General features: G+C 37.1%; 1 pseudogene; it reads left to right on the top strand.

Annotated features, from left to right (window-relative positions):
• Positions 1 to 8,788: 8,788 nt before the first annotated feature.
• LOC114052031 lies at positions 8,789 to 9,139 on the top strand (annotated as a pseudogene).
• Positions 9,140 to 24,303: the final 15,164 nt, after the last annotated feature.

The following is a 24,303-nucleotide window of genomic DNA, read 5'->3' as shown; positions in this document are numbered from 1 at the left end:
TGTAGGGTGCCTGGGGGTAGATATTGAGAGTAGGGGAAGCTGTCTCTGAAAATGGAATGGATGGGCCCAGACCAAAGAGTCAGTTCATGATAAATATAAGAGAAGAAGGGAGATGGGTGGTATTTGCTAACTCCTTGACCTAGCCAGATAGAGTTTCAATGTACAGTAAGTTGACATATAGTTTCCAAATCTATGACTTCATTCTTTCACAGTTACTTTAGGTGGCATTTCCACAGCTTAATGGTGAGGAGGGAAGTGCCCCTGGAATCTCTCTCCAATTACAGTGCCCAGGATTTCCTCCTCAGGTGCCAATAGCTGGAAAGATTAGATTCTACCCCCTGAGGGAAAGTGAGATAACTTTGTCTTCAATTACCCCTGGGGCTGCTATCCAGGGTGAGTCCTGCACAGGAATGAGGATTACAGATCTTGAGTTTTAGAACTGGAAGGGACCTGAGAGGCCATCTAGTTTAAGCCCTCATTTTACAGATGAGGAAACAAGCCCAGAGAAGAGGTTAAGTCACTTGCCCACAGTCACTCAGATAGTAAGTGACTAAGGTAGAATTTTAATCCAGGTTCTCTTATCTCAAATCCACTATTCTTTCCATTGTCTTCTGATCAACCTAGGATCAGCTGGATTGGGCTCACTTTGAGATGGAGTTCAATTTTGAAAGGAGTACACACAGGCTGTTGCATACTATCACTAGCCCCAAAGTGTAAACATCCTCAATCAAAAAGGAATTAGTGGAAACCAATATCCATATCCATTCATATTGTAAGCTCATCCCTGCTTTTCCCTAGTCCTTATCCTCCTCTGATCTCTCTCTTCTTTGTGGCCTCTAATATTATTAAATTTCTCTTATTCCCAGATCTTGTTCTGCCATATTCCTCTCATCTTTTTGTCCTGAAGACATCACATCTCTTGGCACTATCCCCAAGACTGGTTTCTCCTCCCATGCCTCATCACACATAGCCCTGGAGGAAGAGCTCTCCAACACCACTTTCAGATTTTCCTTAAATAAAATACTTCTACTCCTTTACTATTCACTCCATTTGGTCTAGATCCTTGTTACTATCATCTCCAGTCACATTGTCAACTTTCAAACAAGTTTAGTACTTGTCTAACAATCTTTTCCTCTCTATAACTCCTATTTCTTTTGAGAACCCTTGTCTCAAAAAAGGTCCTCAACCTTCCCAGTATCCACAATCTCTATTTCTGCTCTATCTCAACCAAATAGAGATTCTACAGCCCTCCATACACCCTACTCCACCCCAACCTCAACTTAATTTTCTACAGGTGCCCAAATTCTAAGATAAGGATTTACCCCAAACTTACTTATACACTACATCAGTGTTTGGGTTCTTAAAATATTTTCAATGGATGTAAATTTAGTTGAATAATATTTATTAAGTACCTACTATATTCCCAGCATTATAAAGGATATAGAGATTGGTAGAAAGAACAGACAACTTAGAACCAAGAGAAACCTTGGTTTAGATTCAATCCTATACACATATTAGCTGTATTACTATGAGAAAATCATTTAATTTTCCTGAGGTTTAGGTTCCTCATCTGCAAAATGGAATCAATGGTATCTGTGTTGTAGCACCTAGATCATATGGCTATTGTGAAGATCACAGGAGATAACATCTAGGGCTATAAACTTAAAGGGCTATATAAATGTAACTTATGATATTGATGATGATGATGATGATGATGATGATGACAATGATGATGATTCAAATCATGCCATAAAAACTTAAATTCTGGTTCACATGAACTCAGTTTAATCTTGAAGGCTTCTCAATAACTATCTTTTTCAATTATTTCAAACCCACTCATTCTCTTCTGGAATGTAAGTTCCTGTCTTCTGTTCCCACCCAGAGTTTTCCTTGGGAATATCAAAATAACTCTATGGGCCCATAGCTTCCCTGAAAGCAGTCAGGTTAACAAAACATTGAACATAGTACAGATTTCTTTTGACTCACTAAAAAGCTTCCTTACACTTTCTGGCAGGCCTCTATCTTCCCTGAGAACTCTATGATATTTTAGAATAATAATGACATTTAGTATAATAATAATAGCATTCCCTGGTGCAGTATAATTTCCAGGGATGTACATATAGATGATAAAGTTGACACATGTATTGCCAGAGCTAGCTTAGTGTTTAGAAGACTCTGAAAGAGAGTGTGGGAGAGATGAGGTATTAGGCTGCCTACCATAATGAAATTCTATAGAGGTGTTGTGTTGATTATTGTATGCCTATAAAACCTAGACAGTATACCAGCCCTATGCCAAGAAGCTGAATTGCTTCTATTTCAATTGTCTTAGGAAGATTCACCTGACAAGAGGAGGTACTAGACACTGAGGTCCTTTCTTGAGCTGAACTGCCAAGCATTAAAACTCTACTACAGAGTGCAAATCATATGGGCTGGCCACATTGTTCAAATGCTAACATATGTTTGCCTGAAAGACTGTTTTGTACGGAACTCACACAAGTGCTAACGTGGAGGTTAGAAGAAGCCATACAAGAACACTCTCAATATCTCTCTAAAGAACTTGTAGGGGGCAGAGCCAAGATGGTGGAGTAAAAGCAGTAACTTGCTTGAGCTTGCTCCGAAGGCCCTCCAAATACCTGTAAAAATGATTCCAAAAAAAATCTAGACCAGTAGAACCCACAAAAAGATGGAATGAAAAGATGGAGACAACCTGGATGGTTGATGGGAAAGGTCTGTTGTGTGCAGTTAAGCATGGGCTATGCTGGCAAAGATGGGGCCCCAGTGAACCTGGAACAGGCCTCAGGAGACTGAATCATGGGCAGCTGTGCCAGTTTCTAGACTTCTCAACCCACAAATGCCAAAGACAACTTAAAAGGTTAGTAGGAGAGGTCTGTCAGACCTGGGTGAGGGAGGACCGTGTTCTAGCCCCAGCCCTAGCACAACCCTGGGGCAGGGCAGCAGCAGCTGCTTCCAAAGCTATTGGCCCACAGATGGTGGGGGGATCAAGAGGCTGATCAGAGGGGAATTGCAGGGATATCTTTGCTGGTGCTGAGGCAGGATTCTCTTACTTTTCCTGAGCTTGGATCTGGGTGGCAGTCCTGGGGTGAGGAGGATTGCTGGCATGGCAGAGCTTGTGATGGTTGTGGAGAGGGAATTCTCCTCTCCAAGGCAGAAAAGAGTGCTTGTGGTCACTCATAGACCAAAGCACAAACCAGGAAAGGAGTGAACAACTCTCCTTTGAGCATACCATCATGGAAGAACTGAAAATTTACAGGTCCCTTGAAGTATCTCTCAAAACAAGTGCACAAAACCCCTGAAGCTTAAGACAGTACACTTTCCACACTAGCAGCAGAGCCCTACCTTAACAAAGAGTTTAAAAGTCAAGTAATTGGCTGGAAACATGAGCAAACTGTGGAAAAAACTCAGACTATAAAATCTTACTTGGGTGACAAAGAGGATCAAAACATATAACCAGAAGAAGACAACAAAGTCAAAACTCCTACATCCAAAGCCTCCAAGAAAAATATTAATTGGTCTTAGGCCATGGATGAGCTCAAAAAGGATTTTGAAAAGCAAATAAGAGAAGTAGAGGAAAAATTGGGAAGAGAAATGAGAGCGATGCAGGAAAATTATGAAAAAGAAGTCAACAGTTTGCTAAAAGAGACCCCAAAATACTGAAGAAAATAACACCTTAAAAATAGACTAGTCCAAATGACAAAAGAGGTCCAAAGAGCCAATGAGGAGAAGAATGCCTTCAAAAGCAAAATTGGTCAAATGGAAAAAAGATGTCCAAAAGCTCACTGAAGAAAATAATTTCTTAAAAATTAGAATGGAGCAAATGGAAGCTAGTGACTATAAGAAATCAAGAAATCATTTAAAAAAATCACAAAGAATGAAAAAATAGAAAATGATGTGAAGTATCTCATTGGAGAAACAAATGACCTGGAAAATATATCCAAGAGAGATAATTTAAAAATTATTGGACTTCCTGAGAGTCATGATCAAAAAAAGAGCCTAGACATCATCTTTCAAGAAATTATCAAGGAAAACTGCATTGATATTCTTGAACCAGAGTGTAAAATAGAAACTGAAAGACTCACCTCCTGAAAGAGATCCCCAAAGGAAAACTCCTAGGAATATTATAGACAAATTTTACAGTTCCCAGGTCAAGCAGAAAATTAATTTGACTTTTCTTGCCCTCACTTTTTCTTGATCTTTTAAATGAGAGAGGGTTAGAATTGATAAATGGCTAAAGGATATGAACAGGCAGTGTTCAGATAAAGAAATTGAAGCTATTTATAGTCATACAAAAAATGTTCTAAATCACTATTGATTAGAGAAATGCAAATCAAAACAGCTCTGGGGTACCACATGACAACTATCAGATTGGCCAACATGACAAAACAGCAAAATGATAAATGTTGGAGAAAATGCAGGAAAATTGAAACACTAATGTATTGTTGGTGGAGTTATAAAATGATCCAACCATTTTGGAGAGCAATTTTGAATTATGCCCAAAAGACTATAAAAAGGTGCATACCCTTTGACCCAGCACTAGCACTTCTAGAGCTGTTTCCCAAAGAGATCATACAAATGGGAAAAGGACCCACATGTACAAAAATATTTATAGTAGCTCTTTTTGTGGTGGCAAAGAATTGAAAATTGAGAGGATGCCTATCAATTGAAGAATGGCTGAACAGTTGTAGTGTATGAATATAATGGAACACTATTGTGCTATAAGAAATGATGAGCAGACAGACTTCAGAAAAACCTGAAAAGATTTGTGTGGACTGATGCTGAGTGAAGTGAGCAGAAGCAAGAGAATGTTGTACACAGTAACAGCCATGTTGTGTGATGACTAATATTGATAGACTTAACCCTTCTCAGCAATGCAAGGATCTAAGACATCTCCAAAGGTATCATGATGGAAAATACTATACACATCCAAAGAAAGAACTATGGAGTTTGAATGCAGATTGAAGCATACTTTTTGCTATTTTTTTCTTCTGTTGTGTTTTGTTTCCTCTTTCTGATGGTTCCTCCTATTGGTTCTAATTCTTCCTTACAACCTGACTAATGTGAAAATATGTTTAATAAGAATGTATATGTATAGCCTATATCAGATTGTGTGCCATCTTGGGGACAGAGGTGAGGAGGGAGGAGGAGAAAAATTTAAACCAAAAGCTTATGGAAGTGATTGTTGATAAATCAAAATAAATTAATTTAAAAAAAGAAATATTGGGGCAGCTAGGTGGCGCAATGGATAGAGCACCGGCCCTGAAGTCAGGGGGACCTGAGTTCAAATCCAGTCTCAGACCAAACACTTGACATGCACTAGCTGTGTGACCCTGGGCAAGTCATTTAACCCCAATTGCCTAAAAAAAAATTATTGAGGAAAACTGTCCTGATATTCTAGAACCAGAGGGTAAAATAGAAATGGAAAGAATCCACCTATCACCTCCTGAAAGAGATCCTCAAAGGACAACTTCTAGGAATATTATAGCCAAATTCCAGAGTTCTCAGGTCAAGTAGAAAATATTGCAAGCAGCCAGAAAGAAACAATTCAAATATTGTTGGAACACAATCAGGAGAATGCAAGATTTGTCAGCTCCTACCTTAAGAGATCAGAGAACTTGGACTATGATATTCTGGAGGTCAAAAGAGCTAGGATTAAAACAAGAATCACCTATCCAACAAAACTGAGTATAATCATTCAGGTGAAAAACTAGACATTCAATGAAAAGAAGACTTTCAAGCATCCTTTCTTTCTTTCTTTTTTTTTTTGGTGAGGCATGAGGGTTAAGTGACTTGCCCAGGGTCACACAGCTTGTAAGTGTCATGTGTCTGAGACCAGATTTGAACTCAGGTCCTCCTGACTCTTAAGCCAGAGCTCTATCCACTGCACCACCTAGCTTCCCCTCAAGCATTCTTGATGAAAAGACCAGAGCTGAATAGAAAATTTGGCTTTCAAATACAAGACTCAAGAGAAACATGAAAAGGTAAATAGGAAAGAGAAATCATAAGGAACTCATTAAAGTTGAACTCTTTACATTCATACATGGCAAGATGATATTTATAACTCATAAGTCCTTTTTCAGTATTAGGGTAGTTGGAGGGAAAACACACAGTCACACACATACACACACACACTCACACATACACACACACAAAGGGAAGTGAGTTGAATATGACGGGCTGATATCTAAAAAATAAAATTAAGGAGTGAGAAGACTATACTGAGAGAGGGAGAAAGTGAATGGGGCAAATTATTTCACATAAAGAGGTAAGAAAAAGCTTTTACAGTGGAGGGGAGGGGGGGCAGGTAAGAGGGAATTTGTAAAACTTACTGTCATTGGATTTGGCTTAAGGAGGGAATAACACACACTCAATTTGGTATGGAAATCTATCTTACCCTACAAGAAAGTAAGTGAGAAAGGGATGGGGGGGGGATGATAGAAGGGAGAGCAGATTTGGGGAAGGGGTAATCAGAAACAAACATTTTTGAGGAGGGAAAGAGTCAAAGGAGAGTATAGAATGAATGGGGAAGAATGGGATAGGGTGGAGGGAAATAAAGTTAGTATTTAACCACATGAATATTATGGAAGTGTTTGGCATGACTACACATGTACAACCCCTTATCAAATTGTTGCCTTCTCAATAAGGTTGGGTGGCGAGGGAGGAAGGGAGAGAATTTGGAACTCAAAGTTTTAAAAAATGAATGTTAAAAATTGTTTTTCATGCAACTGGGAAATAAGATATACAAGCAAAGGGGTATAGAAATCTATCTTGCCTTACAGGAAAATAGAAGGGGAAAAGGGATAAAAGAAGGGGGAGGGTGATAGAAAGGAGGTTAGATTATGGGAACGGGTATTTGGAATGCATGCCATCTTGGGGTGAGGGAAGGGAGAGATGGGGAGAATATTTGGAACTCAAAATCTTGTGAAAGTGAATTCTGAAAACTAAAAATAAATAAACTAATTAAAAAATAAAAATAATTTTAAAAACTGAAAAGAAAGAACTTTAGAATTATTTATGAAACATGGAAGATATTGACACAGGACCACTCATCATGGCATTCCCACATCAAAGAAAGTACTGTGTTCTATGAGCAAAGCAGAATTGCAGTAGCTCAAAAGAAACATGAGATACACAAATTTAGAGACATCTCCACTCCAAATGTTCACATGGACTACTATTTGTGCCCGACCTGTGGTAGAGCATTCTGAGCACATATTTTTCTGATCTATCATAGTCAGGCACACTGTATCTTGACCCCAACATAGTGAGATCATTTTGGTGTTCCTCAAGAACATAGAGCAATAAACAACCAAACTACTACCTTGGGTGTAGTGATAAAATTATTCCTGCAAGGGAAGGTAACCTCAGGTTGTTAGAGTCAAACATACTCTATGCCCTCTTCAGAGACTTCTAAGTCACAGACATCTGGTGCTATTTGAGTTGTGCCCCTGCAGGGCGAAAGAATTCAGGATTGTTATGGAGCTCTGCAGTGCCCTCCTCTGGTCGGTACCATCTTGCCTTTTGTTTTACACTGTCCATAATACATGATGACAGGTTAGATCCAGGTTGCTCCACTACAGTAAGTCTCCTGATCCTTTTTTTCCTGTCATGTCTATATTTGGAGACTGCTCTTTCTTTTCTAACATTTTTTTCCCTGTATGGTGACAGTCTCATCCCTCCTTCTGGATCTCTACCTGGCATCAGTTTCTCCCTGAGGTAACATAGGTCTATAGGAAATGGACATTTCCTACATGGAACAAAGTCTATGCCTAACCATAGCATCTTTCTATCTCTATCTCTCTCTGTCTCTGTGTGTGTGTGTGTGTGTGTGTGTGTGTGAGTCTACCCTCCATCCTTTGTAATTGCATGTTGCCGCAATTTTAAAATCAAAGCCAAGGAGCTTAGTAGGAGAAAAAATGACCCAACAACATGATCTGGAGTAATATAGAAAAAGACAGATTACTTGGCTATTAATGATCTTAATTACTCGTCAGGGATTGTCTCTTATTTGGAAAATGTCTCTGTCCAAAATATATATGAATTTTAGAGTAACCCAATATGGTGGAGAGAAGTAATTGTAATGCAAATATGAGTTTCATATATGCTAATGTTTGTACTAAAGTAGAATTGTTTGATAGCCAGACTATGCAACAGAAGTACCAGCTGAGACCCAGATGTGTGAATTATATTGGGCAAAGATGAAAAGAAAAAGAATGGTTTTAGACAAATGAGAAGATTAGAAAGGCAAGGATATCAACGAGTAATAGGATCCAATTTTGAGTAATCATGGATGAGAAAATGATATGGGTTCATCAATTTTTCATAGAGTCATAGATTTAGAACTTGAAAAGACCCTAGAGACCATTGAACCTAACTTCTAAATTCTATAGATAAGGAAATTTAGGTCCAATAACATTAAATGATATGCCTGCGCTAGAAAGTAACTGAGATAGGATTTGAACCCAGGTCTTCTTGATTGCAAGTCTAGTGTCCAAACCAGTACATCAGGCTGGTATGTCACATTCAGATTCTCATATTCAAGGCTGCAATGGGTGGCTATAAAAAAAAAGGCATGAGGGAGAGCACAATCAGATGAGCTGACTAGGATTATAAACCTAGAAAATGGAAAACCCAATTTGTAGATATTTTTTCTGAGTAAGAAATCAAGGAAATAATGTCACTGGTTGAAAGTTCAGGGGGCTGGTTGGCAGCCTGAGAACCAAGGTGGAGTTTTCACCAAAAAAGTCATCCCTAAGCCACTGAGACTTTCAGAATGACTGACACTTTTGATGCTTTTCCAAATTTTGAAGAGATGTTTGCCAATTGATTCACAGAAGATGATAGAGTATCAAGAATACCTGAAATGCTCTACAAATTCCCCTCAGATTATTGAAAAGTGGAATAATAGATCTAGTGGTAATGAAAGAAACAGAGGGAAGTGGTTATGAGGTAACAGACAACTTTTGAAGAAGGGATGGCAGGTGGAGTTGGCCAAGCAACAACAGATGTAATCAGAGGCATGGAAGATGTTGGGGTAATAACTATCAGCAGCACAGACAAGAACTACCATCATCAGTATGAACAATATGGTCATAATCAATGACCTCCTTATGGCTACTATTAATGTTGGTAAAACTAACTGCATTTTCTTCTAATGTCAAAAGCTTGCCTGGTCACTTTTTTTGTATATGATTTTGTATAGATAATATTAGGTAACTTGAGGCTGTCATATACAAATAAACTAGAAAGAAGTGATGGTAACTGGGAATGATAAATCCTACAGAGAAGTTATGGGCTACATTATTAAACTTCTACCTCAAATTCATCTTTATTTCATATTTTGTTACTGCATTGAATTTCATGTGTTTTCCATGTAAGGCTACCAGTAGTCATAAGTTTGTAACACAGGCAGAATTAAGACTAGGAAAAAAAAAGTTTGCTTTCTCTCAAATTTAAAGGGATATTTGTAAACATGGATGTGATTATTTCTGGCATTTTGCAGACTTTTGAAGTAATTCATCAAGAGACAATTATATTTGGCTTGCAAAATGTATTTAACAGCAGCTGAAACACATTAAAATTGATTTACCTTTCATTTGACTTTTATGATTTTGAAATAACCATACTATGTGAATGCCTATTTTAAAGGTCTGTGTTCTATACAAGTAACAAAAGGAAGACAAGAATAAAGATGCAAAATAAGAAAAGAATTTATATTTTTAGATTGAGTGGGTGTAGATCTCATTTTTTGCATTATATTGTAGTATGACTTTGCTGGTGGGTGGCAGGCAGGAGAGAGCTATTCTTCCCATTCACTTAAAAATGGGATTGAAATTCAAGTGCAATGCATACATTTAAAACTCTTACTTTCAGTCCTTTCTTTCCAATCAGTATATAAAACATAACTCAATATTTTGGTTCTATTATTTTTAGAGACATGATAGCTTAAATTTATTTTACATTATTTTATTCTTCACCAAACATGAAACCTGCTGTATCTTGTATAAACAGAATAATTGTGTGATTTTAAGAAAAAAATCTTTTATTTTTGTAACTCCATTATGATGGCTCTTATAAGTACAGTTTTATTCAAAGGAAATGGTAACTGTTTAACTTCACTCATAAGTTTTGGGTTATTAGCTCAATGATTTGCACTTCGTTATAGCCTGCCTGATAAGAGGAAGTTTGGCATAGTAGAAAAAGCACTCCATTTTTGAACCCAGAGCACTTAAGTTCAAACACTGGCTCTTGTGGACTGAACCTGGGCAGTTCTTTTAAACTCTCTTGACCTCAGAAATCCTTATCTGTAAAATGAGGGAGTTGGATTAGATGATTTCTCTGAGATCCCTTCCAGCTCTCAATCCTATGATCTAAAACGAGTAGCATTTTGAGTTTTTATGAGATTGTCTTGAATATTTTGTGGGAAAGGAGTCATTTTGTTGAAGCAGAAATGTTATTAAAGAGTATGATCAATCTTAGCATGAGTCAGAGCATTGCAGTGACAATTAAACCTTTCTTTTAGCTGATTGATGTCTACTTTGTTGGCATTTCCACCTTATCAGTCTTTTCATAGTGTTTTCTCTCTCATGGTGAAGGAATCTGCCTTCTCCAAGTATCCTTCTCCCTCCTGCTCCCAGAAACCTGTGTATCTTATTCCCTTAAAAAACTCTTCTCTGTTAGCTGCTGTGCTGAAAGAGGAAATAATTTTAGTCTGCAAATGACCGGTAAAGAACAATGAGTTACTTTCAAGATGTATTTACATTTCCAGGAGGGAAAAAATCTTGGGAATTAAAATCTTTGGAATTTTAGGAACCAAGTCTGGTCAGAGATTGGGGGAGGTAAGAGGTAAGAACTTACCTGTGCTCCACAAACCATATCATGTAAGTGAATGCATATTCTACTTGCATATATGTAAAGCCATCTCTGGACATGACATTCAATAAAAGTAAATTTTGTTAGTAAAAGAAAAGAAAAGAAAGTTCAGGGAGTTTACTGGTTGAGCCCAGTGCTTAGCATCCAGCAAGTGATTAATAAATGCATGAACCTGAGGACCTTAGAGAATCCAGACAGGAAGGATTTTGTTTTCTCAATAATTAGAGTACCCAAGGCAGAAATACGTGTATTTTAGACTAGGAATAAAAGCTATGGAAGATCTAGAAGTGGAAATAGAATGAATATAAGATATTAGAAGAAAAAGTGTTGGGCAGAATCCAATGGAGAGAATAACCTCTAATTTAGAGTGTGATGGTGTGATAAAGGGAGAATGATGACCTGTACCCCCTGAGGTCTAGCATGAAAAGAATAAACAACCCTAGGATTCTGTTCTGATTTAGCCAGATATTCCCCCACCTTATCATTTGGCATGTGTTGTGTTGCCCCAAATATTCTTCCTTTATATCTTGGATTAGAGACAAATCAATTTCCCACAGACAGAGAAAATGGGTATTTAGTACTGATTATTTAGATAAATAAATATTAATAATTTCTATCAATAACAATGATAACTAGCATTTATATAGTGCTTTAAAATTTGCAAAATGTTTTACATATGTTATCTCATTTGATTCACATAATAACCCTAGGAGGTAGGTGCTGTAAAATTCCCCATTTTACAGTTAAAAAAATTGAGCCAAAGAGAGGTTAAGGGACATTCCTAAAATCACACAGCCAGTGTCTAAAGTAGGATTTGAACTCAGATTTGATTTCAAACTACCATTTTGTGAATGGTGGCAACTAATTGACTGTTGTAATTCTTAAATATAGCAGACTTCAAAGGACCCATGAGTTTTTCTCCATTGTCATTTCATGTTGAAGATACGTATCACATTGTGACCCCACCTATTTTCCAGCACAACAGATCCAACTCAATGAGATCTAAAATCATTTAAAAAGTTTAGCCTAACAACACATCTAGGGAAAAAAAAGTGTATAATAATGTCTACTGTCTACCTTGAGATGGATGTCCACAGCATATGTACTAGGAAAAACAACAACAAAACAACAATAATAACAACCACCCAGATGGAGAGGGAGCTGGACTCAGAATTGCACGAGAAACAAATTAGTTCTTTTAGCATTTTCCTGGTTCTTTTAATAATTTGTGAATAACAGAGTAGCATTTGGGCTGTCCATCTGTTACTTTCACTTTCACAGAATAACTAGGCCATCTTCTTTTCTAATAACACAATCATGCGTATGACAACTTTTGCAACTCAGTCATCACTGCTAATATATTGCAACCTGAGCATTCCCAATATGTGTCTTTTTATTGACTTATGTATTATCTGAAAATTTCATTATTCTGAGTTGGTTCTAATTCATTATTTCCCCAGAGAATATAGGGGTAAATATGGGCTTTAGCAACAACAATAGCAATGATAATCATAAGAAAAAAACAATTTAGCATAAATAAACTTTTTAAAATTGTATGATGTTTATGTTTATTTATTATGTTACTTTAGAGGCTTGAAGAGAAAGTCAATCAGAGGCTAGAGAGAGCTCCCACGGAAAGATGATATGGAAAATTTTTGGTTATCCCTATTATTGCAAGAAGTCCAACACAATGAAAATGCAAATTGGTCCCAAAGAGAAATAAAAAGGTTATGTACAACTAATATAATGAACAATGGAGCAATTAGGTCGAAGCTGGTGTCTGAAACTGTTACTGTTGTACAAAACTATAAAGCAGTTGACCTGGCTGGGATTCATAATTACTGTCCAAAATGCTTCACAGTGGTGACGGATTACTGACAATGGATTTTACTAGCTTTCCCTCAGATACAAATTCTGACCCTACCTTTCTCATCAGGAAGCATCCAATACTTATTACCAAAATAAATGAATGCCAGCAACCCCTTCCAAAATAAGTCTATTATGTACCTGTGTAGTTCATGGAAAGCATTCACAGTTTGTACCATTTAGAAAAAAAATCTATTAAATATTTATAAGAAAACAAGATTGGCTGAAGAGCATAAAGGGTGTTTCAAAGATGTAATGAGTAACTTATTATCAGTTTAGTCATTGAAGAACAACTGCCTGGAAGCTCTGTAAGATATGTACTGCTTTTGGTGATCATTCCAAAGTTTTTTACTCACATCTTTTTGGTGCACAACAAATATATAAAATGGAGGATGAACGTTAGAGTACTTGATGTTCCTATGTAAAATGTTTCTACAAAATTTATCACCAACACAGTAATTTGAAGACCAATTGATATAAAATGTATCATTTTTTTTTCTAGGGGACACTTTAAACCTACTATGGTTCTGCTTAGCTTTAAATACACTATCATTTTATCTAAGCAAAGCCAATTATGGCTTCCAAGTCAAAGATATAGCCTAACCCAGCATCTTATTAAACACTACATGACAACAAACGATAAGGTTTCATCAAAAAATACAATAAATAATGCCTTTGTCTCTTGGAAACTTTCTGTCATTATGTCAGAATGTCATTTGGGATTGAAAAGTATAGCATTCTTGATAGATTTCAAGGAAAAATAGAGACTGGAGGCTTCAAGCTTGAATTCAGAGGTCAAATTGAACCATGAGATGAAAGAAATACTTACAAATATCCTGGTACCATGCATGGTGGCACACACGTGTAATCATTGCTACCAAGGACCACTTGTGGCTGATGGTTTGCTTGAGCTTGGAGGTTCTGAACTGCAATACAGCTAAGTTGATCAGGTATTTACTAAGTCTGACACAAATATGGGGAGCCTGTATAGGGAGTGAGAGGCCATTAGGTTGCCTAAGGAAGGGAGAAATGATGTGGGTCAGAAATGGAGGAGGTCAAAGTGTCCATTGCCAGTAAAAGGATCAGTCCTGTGAGTGACTATTATATTTCAACCTAGGTGAGAGGACACCTAATATAAACAAATAAATGAAATATCTTGGTGTCCTACAGGAAATACACATCAAGTATAAAGTTATCAAGGAGAAAACTATGGCTGAACATGTTGATGCTTTATTGGCATTCTAAAATTAAAGCTCAGTGGGAAGAACATATTTAAAGAAATTAACACCTATTTAAAACCAGTTTTAATGTATACTTTGGGAATTAGACAATGGACCATAATAGAGTTAGAAAAAAAGCAACAAAAAAGAAACTCATGCAATATTACTGAAATACAGGCTCTATCACCCTAAAGCAGTTTTTAGAAAGATTGACATTTTCTTACCAAAAAGGAGCAAGAAGATTTATTCTTGGAGTACATGCCAAACCAGTTAAAATCCTAGAGTAATACTTTTGGAACAAGTAGAAATCACTGAGAAATAGTAAAGGCATATGATAGGTACATTCCCCTGGATTTGTTTAATGGAATAAAAATACTCTTCACTTCTTCCTTTTTCAGCATTCTTCCCACTTTGGAGATAACTCATCTCTGAGACCTATTCTCCTGATTGGTAAGTCTCTAGCCTGGGCCACCATTTCATGATGATTCTCAACTATGCTGATTCACTTCTGTTCAATTCAGTCTCCATACTTATAGCTTCCTTTCTAACGACCTTTCATTGTCTGCCTTACCCCTGCTTTCTAACTCATCTTTATGGATTTTATTCCCCTATGGGCATGTAGATTTTTTGAGAGTAAAGCCCATTGCTTTTTGGTATTTGTAAACCTAGCACTTAGCACAGTGCCTGCCACATTTTAATCACTTAATAAATTCTCTATCTCTGTATCTCTGTTTTTCTGTGTCTTCTTCTTTCTACCTTCCTTTCTTATACTTTGTCTCTCTGTTTCTCTCTACCTCACTCCTCCACATACAAATACACATATAGAAAACATCTGCATGAAGTTATGCAACAATATGTTGACAGAAAAACACTGGAGAAATCATTGAGCAAATGCAAGAGTGTATGATGGCAATTTGTGATAGGTTATTGCTATCATAAATTGCAAAAGGAGTATCATTAAGGTATTTGGACTTAGTGAAATGGTAGAAACTGTAACACAGAAATACTTAGCCAGACATGGCCTAGTATCTAGAATTATGTATCAGAAACTCACTATTGTTTATGGACCAACAGATGACAAAAATCCACATACGAACACAGATCTCCAAGTATTTTGAGGCCTCAACCATTAAACAGTACTAAACCCGTGCAATTATCCCAGACAGAACTATTACCCATAATCATATAGACATAACATTGATCCATTAAAACTTTGGGACAATCTTTTAAAATAGAGTATAAAATATTCAAAATCCCTAAGTTTTAAAGAATAAAAAGCTTTCAAAATATAGAGACCAACCAGAAGAAATCAAAATCATTTGGGAACAGAATTCTTGCCATTCTGTTAGCTGATGGAGCTGTCCCAAGAATGCTTTCAGTGAGCCTATAGCAGATGAGTTTATATTCTAATACTTTTATTCAGTTATAAAAAGATGTTATTTTACCCACTTGTGCAATAGTCTGCAGAGTGTTAAATATAAAAATATAATAGGGTAGAAGTTTGTACCAAGATCTTGTTTATCTGAACTCAATTGAATAAGATGAGAATAATGATTTTTATATTATTATTGTTGTTATTATTAGTATCACTAACCTGGTAAAAACTTAAAGAAATTCTTCTGGAACAAACACCATTTTATTAAGAGGAATAATGAAGGCTAACAATAGGCACATACCATGTTGTTTGTCAAATATAACTGGAACTTACCTCCAGGTGAGTCCTACAAAATGGCTAAGTTATTAGGTAGAATATCAAACTTCACCTTGGGTGATATCCACTTGAACTCAACCAACGATGTACTGATGAAGAATTATGGAACAAATATCTGACTCATTTGGACTTGTCTCTGGGAAATGGGAAGGTGGCACTTCAGAATCAGGTAATTGACATCAAAAACTATAGAAGGGTTAGCCTTATGGAACCCAGACTTCACATTCACTGCAGATAATTAAAATAAATGGTAGAAACTGTATAACATCACCATATGCTACAAAAAGTTAATACCTACTGAATACCTAGCAAGACATGACCTGGTGGCCAGAATTCTTCCCTCCTTGAAACAGTTCAGATAAGAGTGAGGTCCAAGTGTTATTTGTTTCCCCATCATCTTCCCCCCCATGGTATAAACACCTTACATGTCCCATTTATGTGAAAAAAATTTCCCCATTCTGTCTCTCTCCTCCCTCCTTTTTTCTTTCTTACTCTTCCATTCTTCTTTTTATATTATCCTAACATAATAAAATCACACTCATGCCCTCTGTCTAATTAGACTTCCTTTAACAGCCCTAATGATGATTAAAAAAAAAAACCTGAGGGGTTACATGGATCATGCTCCCATACAAAGATGTAAAAAAGATGGTCATGTTTACTCCCTTATGATTTCTCACTCATGTATATCTTTTTATGTTTCAAAAGAAACATAAAGGGTCTTGTGTTTGAATGAATTTTGATTTTTGAAAATGATTCTGGTCTTTTTTTTTTTCATCAGGAATGCTTGGAAGTCCTCTATTCATTAAATATCCTATAGGATTATACTCACTTTTGCTGGTTAGGTTATTGCTGGTTGTAATCCTTGCTCCTTTGCCTTCTTGAACATTATATTCCAAACCTTATACTCCTGTATAGCAATAGTTGCTAAATCTTGTGCAATCCTGACTACAGTTCCAAAGTATTTGAATTCTTTCTTTCTGGCTGCTTACAAAATTTCCTCCTTGACCTGAAGGTTCTAGGTTTAATCTATAATATTCCTAGGAGCTTTCATCTGGGGACTTCTTTCAGGAGGTGACCAGGAGATTTTTTTTCAATTTCTACTTTGCCCTCTGGTTCTATGATATTTAGGCAGTTTTCCCTTTCAATTTCTCAAAATATGATTTCTAGACTTTTTTTTTTGTTCATGGCTTCCAGAATCCAATGAGTCTTAAATTATCTCTTCAATCTATATTTCAGGTCAGTTGTTTTTCCTAAGAGATATTTTACATTTTATTCCATTTTTTTCAGTTTTTTATTCTACTGGTTTTTGATGTCTCAAGGAGTTATTAGTCAATTTGGCCAATTCTGATTTTTAAGGAGTTATTTTCTTCAGTTATTTTTAAAATTCATCTTACCAAACTGTTCATTTTCTTTTCATATGTCTCTTGCATAACTCTCATTCCCATCCCTAATTTATTTTCTTCCACTCTTGTTTGATTTTTAAAATCATATATTTTTGTTCTTTTTTTAAAAAAAAATCTTGTTAACTTTCCCAGGAATTCTTGTTAAGCTTTTGTCTAATCTCCATTATCTGGGTTGCTCATATTTCTGGCGTACTTGTTGACTTTGGACTTTACATTAGTATTGGGCTCTGGTCACTTCCAGGGTCAGGGATGTCTGGTACAAGCTTCTGTCTTTTATGTCTTTCTCCTTTTTTTTTTTTTTAGGCAATTGGGGTTAAGTGACTTGCTCAAGGTCACACAGCTAGTGTCAAGTGTCTGAGGTAAGATTTGAATTCAGGGTCTCCTGACTCCAGGGCCAGTGCACTGTGCCACCTAACTGCCCCCGTCCTTTTGCTTTTTTTCACAACTCATTCTAAGGCCTGTAAGTTTTTGTTGCTTCCAAAGTGGCATGATCTAGGGAAGAAGTCTGTTCACTGACTTCCTGATCTGTATATTCCTGAAATGATTTGGGTTTATTGACTTGTGTGGTGGTTGATTTTCTATGGATTGCTACTGGCCTCTGTTACAGTTGGCTCACTGAGGATTCTGCAGGTTCAGAGTCACTGAACTGCTATTCCTTGAATTTGGACTCCTGAGCAGGTTTATTTCAGTGCAGGCTTATGTGTGGAACTAAAGGCTGGAACTGAGTCCTCATTTGTTCTTTTTCTCTGTGCCACACAGCTATGGTGCTAAAACTTATCTTTGTTCTTTACACAAGTAAGGTCCCTTCTCTCATTATTATGACAGCTTCTCTCTTCCCTAGAACTGAGTGATCTGGAATTGAGTAATGGGTAACAGATCTGCCTAATGGCACCTGATCCTATACACAGTGCTAGTACAGGAATCCCCTGGGATTTCTTTTTGACCAGGTGTTCATTTCCTTTCCTGTCCCTGGGTGCTTGGCTACCCCTACCACTGCTTCTACTGCACAACACTGCTGGCCAGTATCCACTCCAGTGTCTACAGACTTCTCTGTCTGTCTTCCTTAGCTGCCCTGGGCTAGAAAATCATCTCCCTGTGACTTTTTCTTGGCTTTCTCAATTCTTATTAAGTCTGGAACTTTTTATTAGTCATTGTACTGAAGGATGTGAATGAGCTAAGGCAAAACTGCTAGCTCTTACTCTACCATCTTCACTCCTTATCTATTTCTTTCATAGCAGCTTCATGTTAAGATTTGGCAATAGTAGAGGGTGGTCTTATGATTTGATTAATGTGCAAGCACAATGGGCTAACTTGGAAGATTGTGGATTCCCTGTCATTTGAAATATTCAAACAAAGGCAGGATGACTGGATGAATACTAGTTGGAGGAGTACTGGGGAGGTGGGGGTAATGGTTTGGATTAGATGATAGTACTTCCAAATATGACATTCAGTATAATTCTGTAACATTTGTCCTAGAACCTTATGGGAATAAAATGATAACATTAGCTGAGAAAGTGCTCTGCAAATTTAAAAATGGTATAGATATTTGATAGAAATATCTAAAAAAGCCACAAATTTTAAGTAGAACTAGTTGTATCCCCCAGTGGCCTCTAACTACTAGCTACTAGCTACTAGCATGGATCTATTTGCACCAAGACATGTTAAATCTCTGTTTCCCTTCACAATGAATCATATTAAATTTTTCTCTGAATGAGGTGATGAAGGATTTTCAGGCAGTCTGTGACTTGAGATCCCTCATCTAATTTAGAGAAGGGTTAATGGAAAGAATACCAGTCAAGAAGTCAACAGAGTCAGGCTGTGCAACCAGCTAGCTATGGAGTCTTAAAGAAGAAGTCATTTGACCTCTTTAAGGGACTTCAGTTTCCTCTTCTTGAAAAAAAAAGTTTGCAGTAGGTGATCTAGACAAGATCCCTCCTCTTTCCAGCACTCTCTGACTCCAAGTGAATGAACAATATTGATCTCTTGAGTTTTTCTTGACAAGGCTCCCAATTCACAAAGAAACCATCATATTCTACTCTGTGAGCCAAAGAAAGTGCTTAGATGGAGGAGGAGAGTTAATGGAGCTAAAATGTCGAAGACATAGAAATGCACTTGCTGATTTTTTATCGACAGGTATAACCCCTATTTTAAAAGGTTTTTGGTCTCAAACTTATTTTTTCCCTGAGAAGTGGAGCAGGCAATTGACAAATAATAGATAAGCTGAAGAGGGGGAGATCATCATTACAGGAATATATACACTTACACAAAGTCATATGTAACCTGTATTTTGGGAACTGAGTGTTTGTAAGATAGGCTATTTGGGGGGCCATGGTCCTGAACTCTGTAACTGTTAATAGTACATGTGCCCAAATTGTAGGGTTGCACCACTCAGCCCTAACCATAGGATCTATCCTTGGAGACAGAGCATAAACTTTTAAATCTGTTGTTTTATTTCTTCAGAGGAAGAGGATGATGCTGCCTCTGCAAGCTATAAAAAAAAAATAGCCTCATGCACAGGCACTGGGGGAAGAAAAGTTTTACCTTAAAATCGTCCCGTGGTGAATGTGCTGTAACTTCTGCGGATTCAGAACAATTTTCCTTGGCCCGTCCTCTTGATCAGGGTGGGCCTTCAACAAAAGTTGAAATAGCTAAATTTGTATCCTGTTCTCTTCTTTTTCTCTTTTTAATCTTTCTTTTACTTTTTTCTTTTCCTTTCCCTTTCTCTTTCTCCTCTCTTTCTCTCCCTTTTCTTTCCCCTTCTCTCTTACTCTCTCTCAGCAAAACCTGCTTGCAACTTCATCTTTGAAAATCTGTAAAATTCCACAATACTCATGAACAAAGTTATAGCAAGGAAAATATTTAAAAGATTCTATTCTTTGGCTCTAGAGAACAGAACAAAATAAATGGGCTTAAGAGTAAGTAAAAGATCACCTGGTTACAACTCCTTGACCAAAAGTAAGATCAGATACTATAACGACCCATTAAAGGAGTCTGAAGGTTATCTATTCTTGGTTGAGTGATTAATTCCCTGGGTTGTAGTTGATTTGGATGGAAGCCTACCTGAGGGAGGAATCTCTCTCTACAACAGAAACAAATATGCAAAAAGAAAAAAAAATCAACACAGTTTATAGAACTGGTTTCTCTACCTCTGGAGACAAATTACTTCATCTCTCTGACCCTCAGTTTTCTTATCTGTTAAATGGAGAAAATAATTCTTGCACTTCCCCATAGGGCTAGGACAAGAAAAAATATTTCGTGAACAACAAAGTGCTATACACAATTAATGCATTAATCAGCAAGTATTTATTAAACTCTTACTATGTGCCAGTCACTATGGGATGTGCTGGGGATTGAAGTGAAAAGAATGAGATAGTTCCTGTCCTCAATAAGTTACATACTAATGGTGAGGGAAGAGGGTGGGTTTTATAGCACATACAGTAGAGTGGTGACCAGGGAAGGGACCAGAGAAGAAAAGTCAATGAATGGGCAGTACATTATCATGCTTTTTTCCAAAGCAATGGCAGTATTGATTTGGCTTCAGTTCCTAGAGCAAAAGCAGAAAATAGTGGTTGGAAGAGATAGAAATCATGGGTGGGATGATACCAAATATGATGGCAGGATAGACCATTGTTGGGTAGGCCCTGGTGTCCCAATAGAAGGCTGAATAGCTAGTGAGCTAGTATATATTGGTGCCATTTCAGCTGTGGCAGCATGAGAACATCCCTTAATCAGGACTACACTGAATGTCCTAATTGAAATAGACTTTCCCAAACACCTAAAGTCTAACAAACATAGTATCCTGCACTCAGCTTTAATAAATTAATAGAATAAATCACTCCCCAGTCCAATAGGCTGCTTAATATAACAAAAGAGATGAAAAGAGTGATAGCTCTTACTCATCTACTTCATCACAATCAATAAAACCCAATATTGAAAATGATTCATTTGTACTATGCCTGTATTTTTTGCTATTTGCTATTTCTTGCAAGTGACTTGGTTTGAGCTCAGGCTCTAACAGTGAAAATATCAATGCATGCGAAAGAGTCTAGAAATATGAATTCAAATTAGAAAAAAAGAGTTCAAAATATTAAATCTTTTTTTGCATTCTTTGTGTTCATTCAGTTCCCTACCTCATTATTAAATAGATTGATGTCCATTGGGTAAGACATAACCTCTCTAAGTCTCAGTTTCCCCATATGTAAAATGAGGAGGTTGAACTAGATCATCTCTAAAGATTCAATCAAAGCAGAACTGCAGTCACTCAAAAGAAACATGAGATTCACAAATTTAGAGATGTTTCCACTCCAAATATTCATGTGGACTGTTTGTTTCTGATCTGTGGTACCCTTCCAAGCTTGTACTGTTCTAATCAGCCACAGTGGGACACACCTTGACTCCAATATAGTGATGTCATTTTGGTCCTCTTTGAGAATGAAGGACAACAACTAACCACCCAATCAAATCTATAATCCTATGGACCCAAGGCTGGCTGTGAATAAAAGCCTTTAGGAATAGGCATTGAAGCTGTGATTCCATTGGTATGGAGAACTCTCAAATGAGGAAACATCTTCTACCAATTCAGTTCAGCAACTTTTCTGTAACTTATGGTCTCAGAGAATTGCCTAGACTAGAGCAGTCAAAGTTTAAGTGATTTGCCCAGAGACATACAGACAGTATCAGAAGTGGAACTTCAACCCAGTTTTTTCTGGCTTTGAGGCTGGTTGTCTATTCACTACATCACATAACTTTTCTAAGTGCGACTATACAATGATCAAGTGAGTAATTTTATTTAAGTATGGATGTTGCTCTGTGTCAAACTAAGGTTCACCCTTTAAAAAGACAACTTGCAAAGTCATTAAAAAATTCAATTGAAATCAACCTGAGGTAGTCAATATAGGCATCAAGAATCAAAAGGGCAGCCAGAGAAGTCAGATGGAAGCTAAGTAGTCCTCAAAATAAGGATAGTCAAAGAAGAAACTCATTGTAGGGGCATGATCTAAAGGAAACTTTATCTCAATGTAGTACTGAAATTTGCTATAGAAAAGTACCTCAGTGAGAAGCTCAAAAGGAAAGATGTAGAAAAAAGAATCAAAGGAAAATTTGAAATTTATCTACTTATTCAATACAAGGCACTGTGGAAGATAACAGTGGACAATAACACTTGGATCCTGCCCTCTGGGAGCTTAAGTTTACAGTTTAGCAAAAGTAAAAGATATGTTTGAAAAAATGCAGTTCAAGAACATATATGAAACATTTTTCTTTGGACAGGGAGCTGTTTCTTAGCAAATCTCTGAAGATTCAAAGGACCAGCTGTGCAGAGAACTTTCAGATTTCATGGCTCACAATAGACTTTTGAGGGGAAATATCAACCCAGAATCAAGGGTATTCAATTATTTAAAAATCAGGGGTAAATAAGTCATGTGAAAGGGAGTTGGGACAAAGTCAATTTCTTGAAAGCACATTGTTTGGATATAGGATTAGTTTTATTTTCCTCTACTTTGTATTTTGGTATTATTTTATGATGAGACTGACTAATGAAAGTCCAGACCTTAGACCACGTAGTAATGTCAACTTATTGCTATTTTTAAAAAAAATGTTTTAGGTTACTGCAATTTCACATGGTGGTTTGGTGAGCCTTCTTCTGAAAGTCTGTGATAAAGAGACCTTTTTCCATGCTTCAGACCATGTATAGGTGATTCTGTGACTGTTTCCTGTCAACCTACTGCACAGTAACAGGACACCTTTTAATTGGCTGCTAAGCTATGTCTGAGTGTGTATAGAAAAGTCACAAAGAGATGAAATCTCTCTCTCCTCTTAGGGATTTTCCAGTGAGAAGGAAGAAATATTGTCAGCATCTTAGTGATGGAGCATCCCTTCTACCATGTGACCAAGGACACATGGATTCTACTGATTCGTCTTTCTTTGTTGTGTTTCTTCTCCCCTGATGTTAGATGGATGAGTATCAGAGATGGACTGCATTAAGACCCTGTGAGTTTCAAAAAATCAAAAGAGTCACCAGGAGTGCAGCAACCAGAGTCAACAGCAAAATCTCCTGAAAGCCACAGTAGTTGAACCTGGTCATGAGACCATCCTGGGGAGCAACCTGCTTGATTTATCCCAGCAGGGAAACAACAGCAAAGGAGAGAATTGTCCATCAGCTATGCTATACCCAGAAGTGAACTTGATGGAGTGAATATTTGGTAGTCACCACTTTAATTCTGAATCCATTGTCTCCATGGACTGAGATAAAGTAGAAGAGTAGTTTCCTGGTATCAGAAGTTTGTTTGTTTGTTTGTTTGTTTTTTTGTATTTTGGAGTATTCTATAAAATCTTAGTAAGTATCACTTCATAAAAGCTAGTTGATATTACTTGGTTAATTTATATCAAAGAGGAATCAACTAGTCAAAATTATATTAGGGTAGTAATTGCTAGTTAGATGGCATTGGGAAAATATTAACTGATGATTACAATGGAGGGATTGGGGCTCAAGAGTTTTAGTTTTAGTACTAAAGACAATACCCTGATCCCTGGGAGTTACTCCTAGGACTCAGAGGAGAGATGCAGCCAGCTGAGCTCTGGGAACCCAAGCTAGCTAGGTTGAGGGTAGATTGGGAAAATGAAACCAAAGCTATGTGCTACAAGTTCATTGTAAAAGCAAATTATTTTTCAAGACCCTTATGTAGAAACTGTGCCCAGTAGTCTCTGGGTCAATGTTAGCTTATTAACTATGTTAAAGTATGAGGCCTTTAAGATATTTCCATGTTAATTCCACCTTTGAGACTTTTGCTGTTATTGATTGATTCATCCATGGTCAGTTTCATAATACCTCCACTATACCTTTGCACTAGACCTTTAAATGGAGGAGCTTAATGGGAACAACAAAAGCTACTTCTGAGAGGAACAGAGTGAAAGGGGCTATACAGAAAGATGCAGGCGGGTTATCTATCAAGGAAGACTGTAGTATTATGGTACAAAGAAGACTGAAATACTATAGCAACTTCCAGGAAACAACATAGTACCAGGGAAATAAGGAACCACCTGGTCCCTCAAAGGAAGGGAACTATGTGTTCTCAAGATATTTGGCAGTGGCCAAAACTTTGACATGGGCCAAAACTTGTGATAGAGTAGTGAGAAAGTCCTGGGCAAAAGTAGGAGCTGTGAGTACAAGAACCAGCAGAAAAAGAATTGCAATGGTCGAGCAAAAGAAGCGTCTTTG

The sequence above is a fragment of the Vombatus ursinus genome, unplaced genomic scaffold, assembly GCF_900497805.2.
Source record: "Vombatus ursinus unplaced genomic scaffold, bare-nosed wombat genome assembly UNPS02014807.1, whole genome shotgun sequence".
NCBI classification, from domain to species: Eukaryota; Metazoa; Chordata; class Mammalia; order Diprotodontia; family Vombatidae; genus Vombatus; species Vombatus ursinus.
Note: the sequence above shows the minus strand (reverse complement) of the source record. Positions and strands in the feature narration are given on the sequence as shown.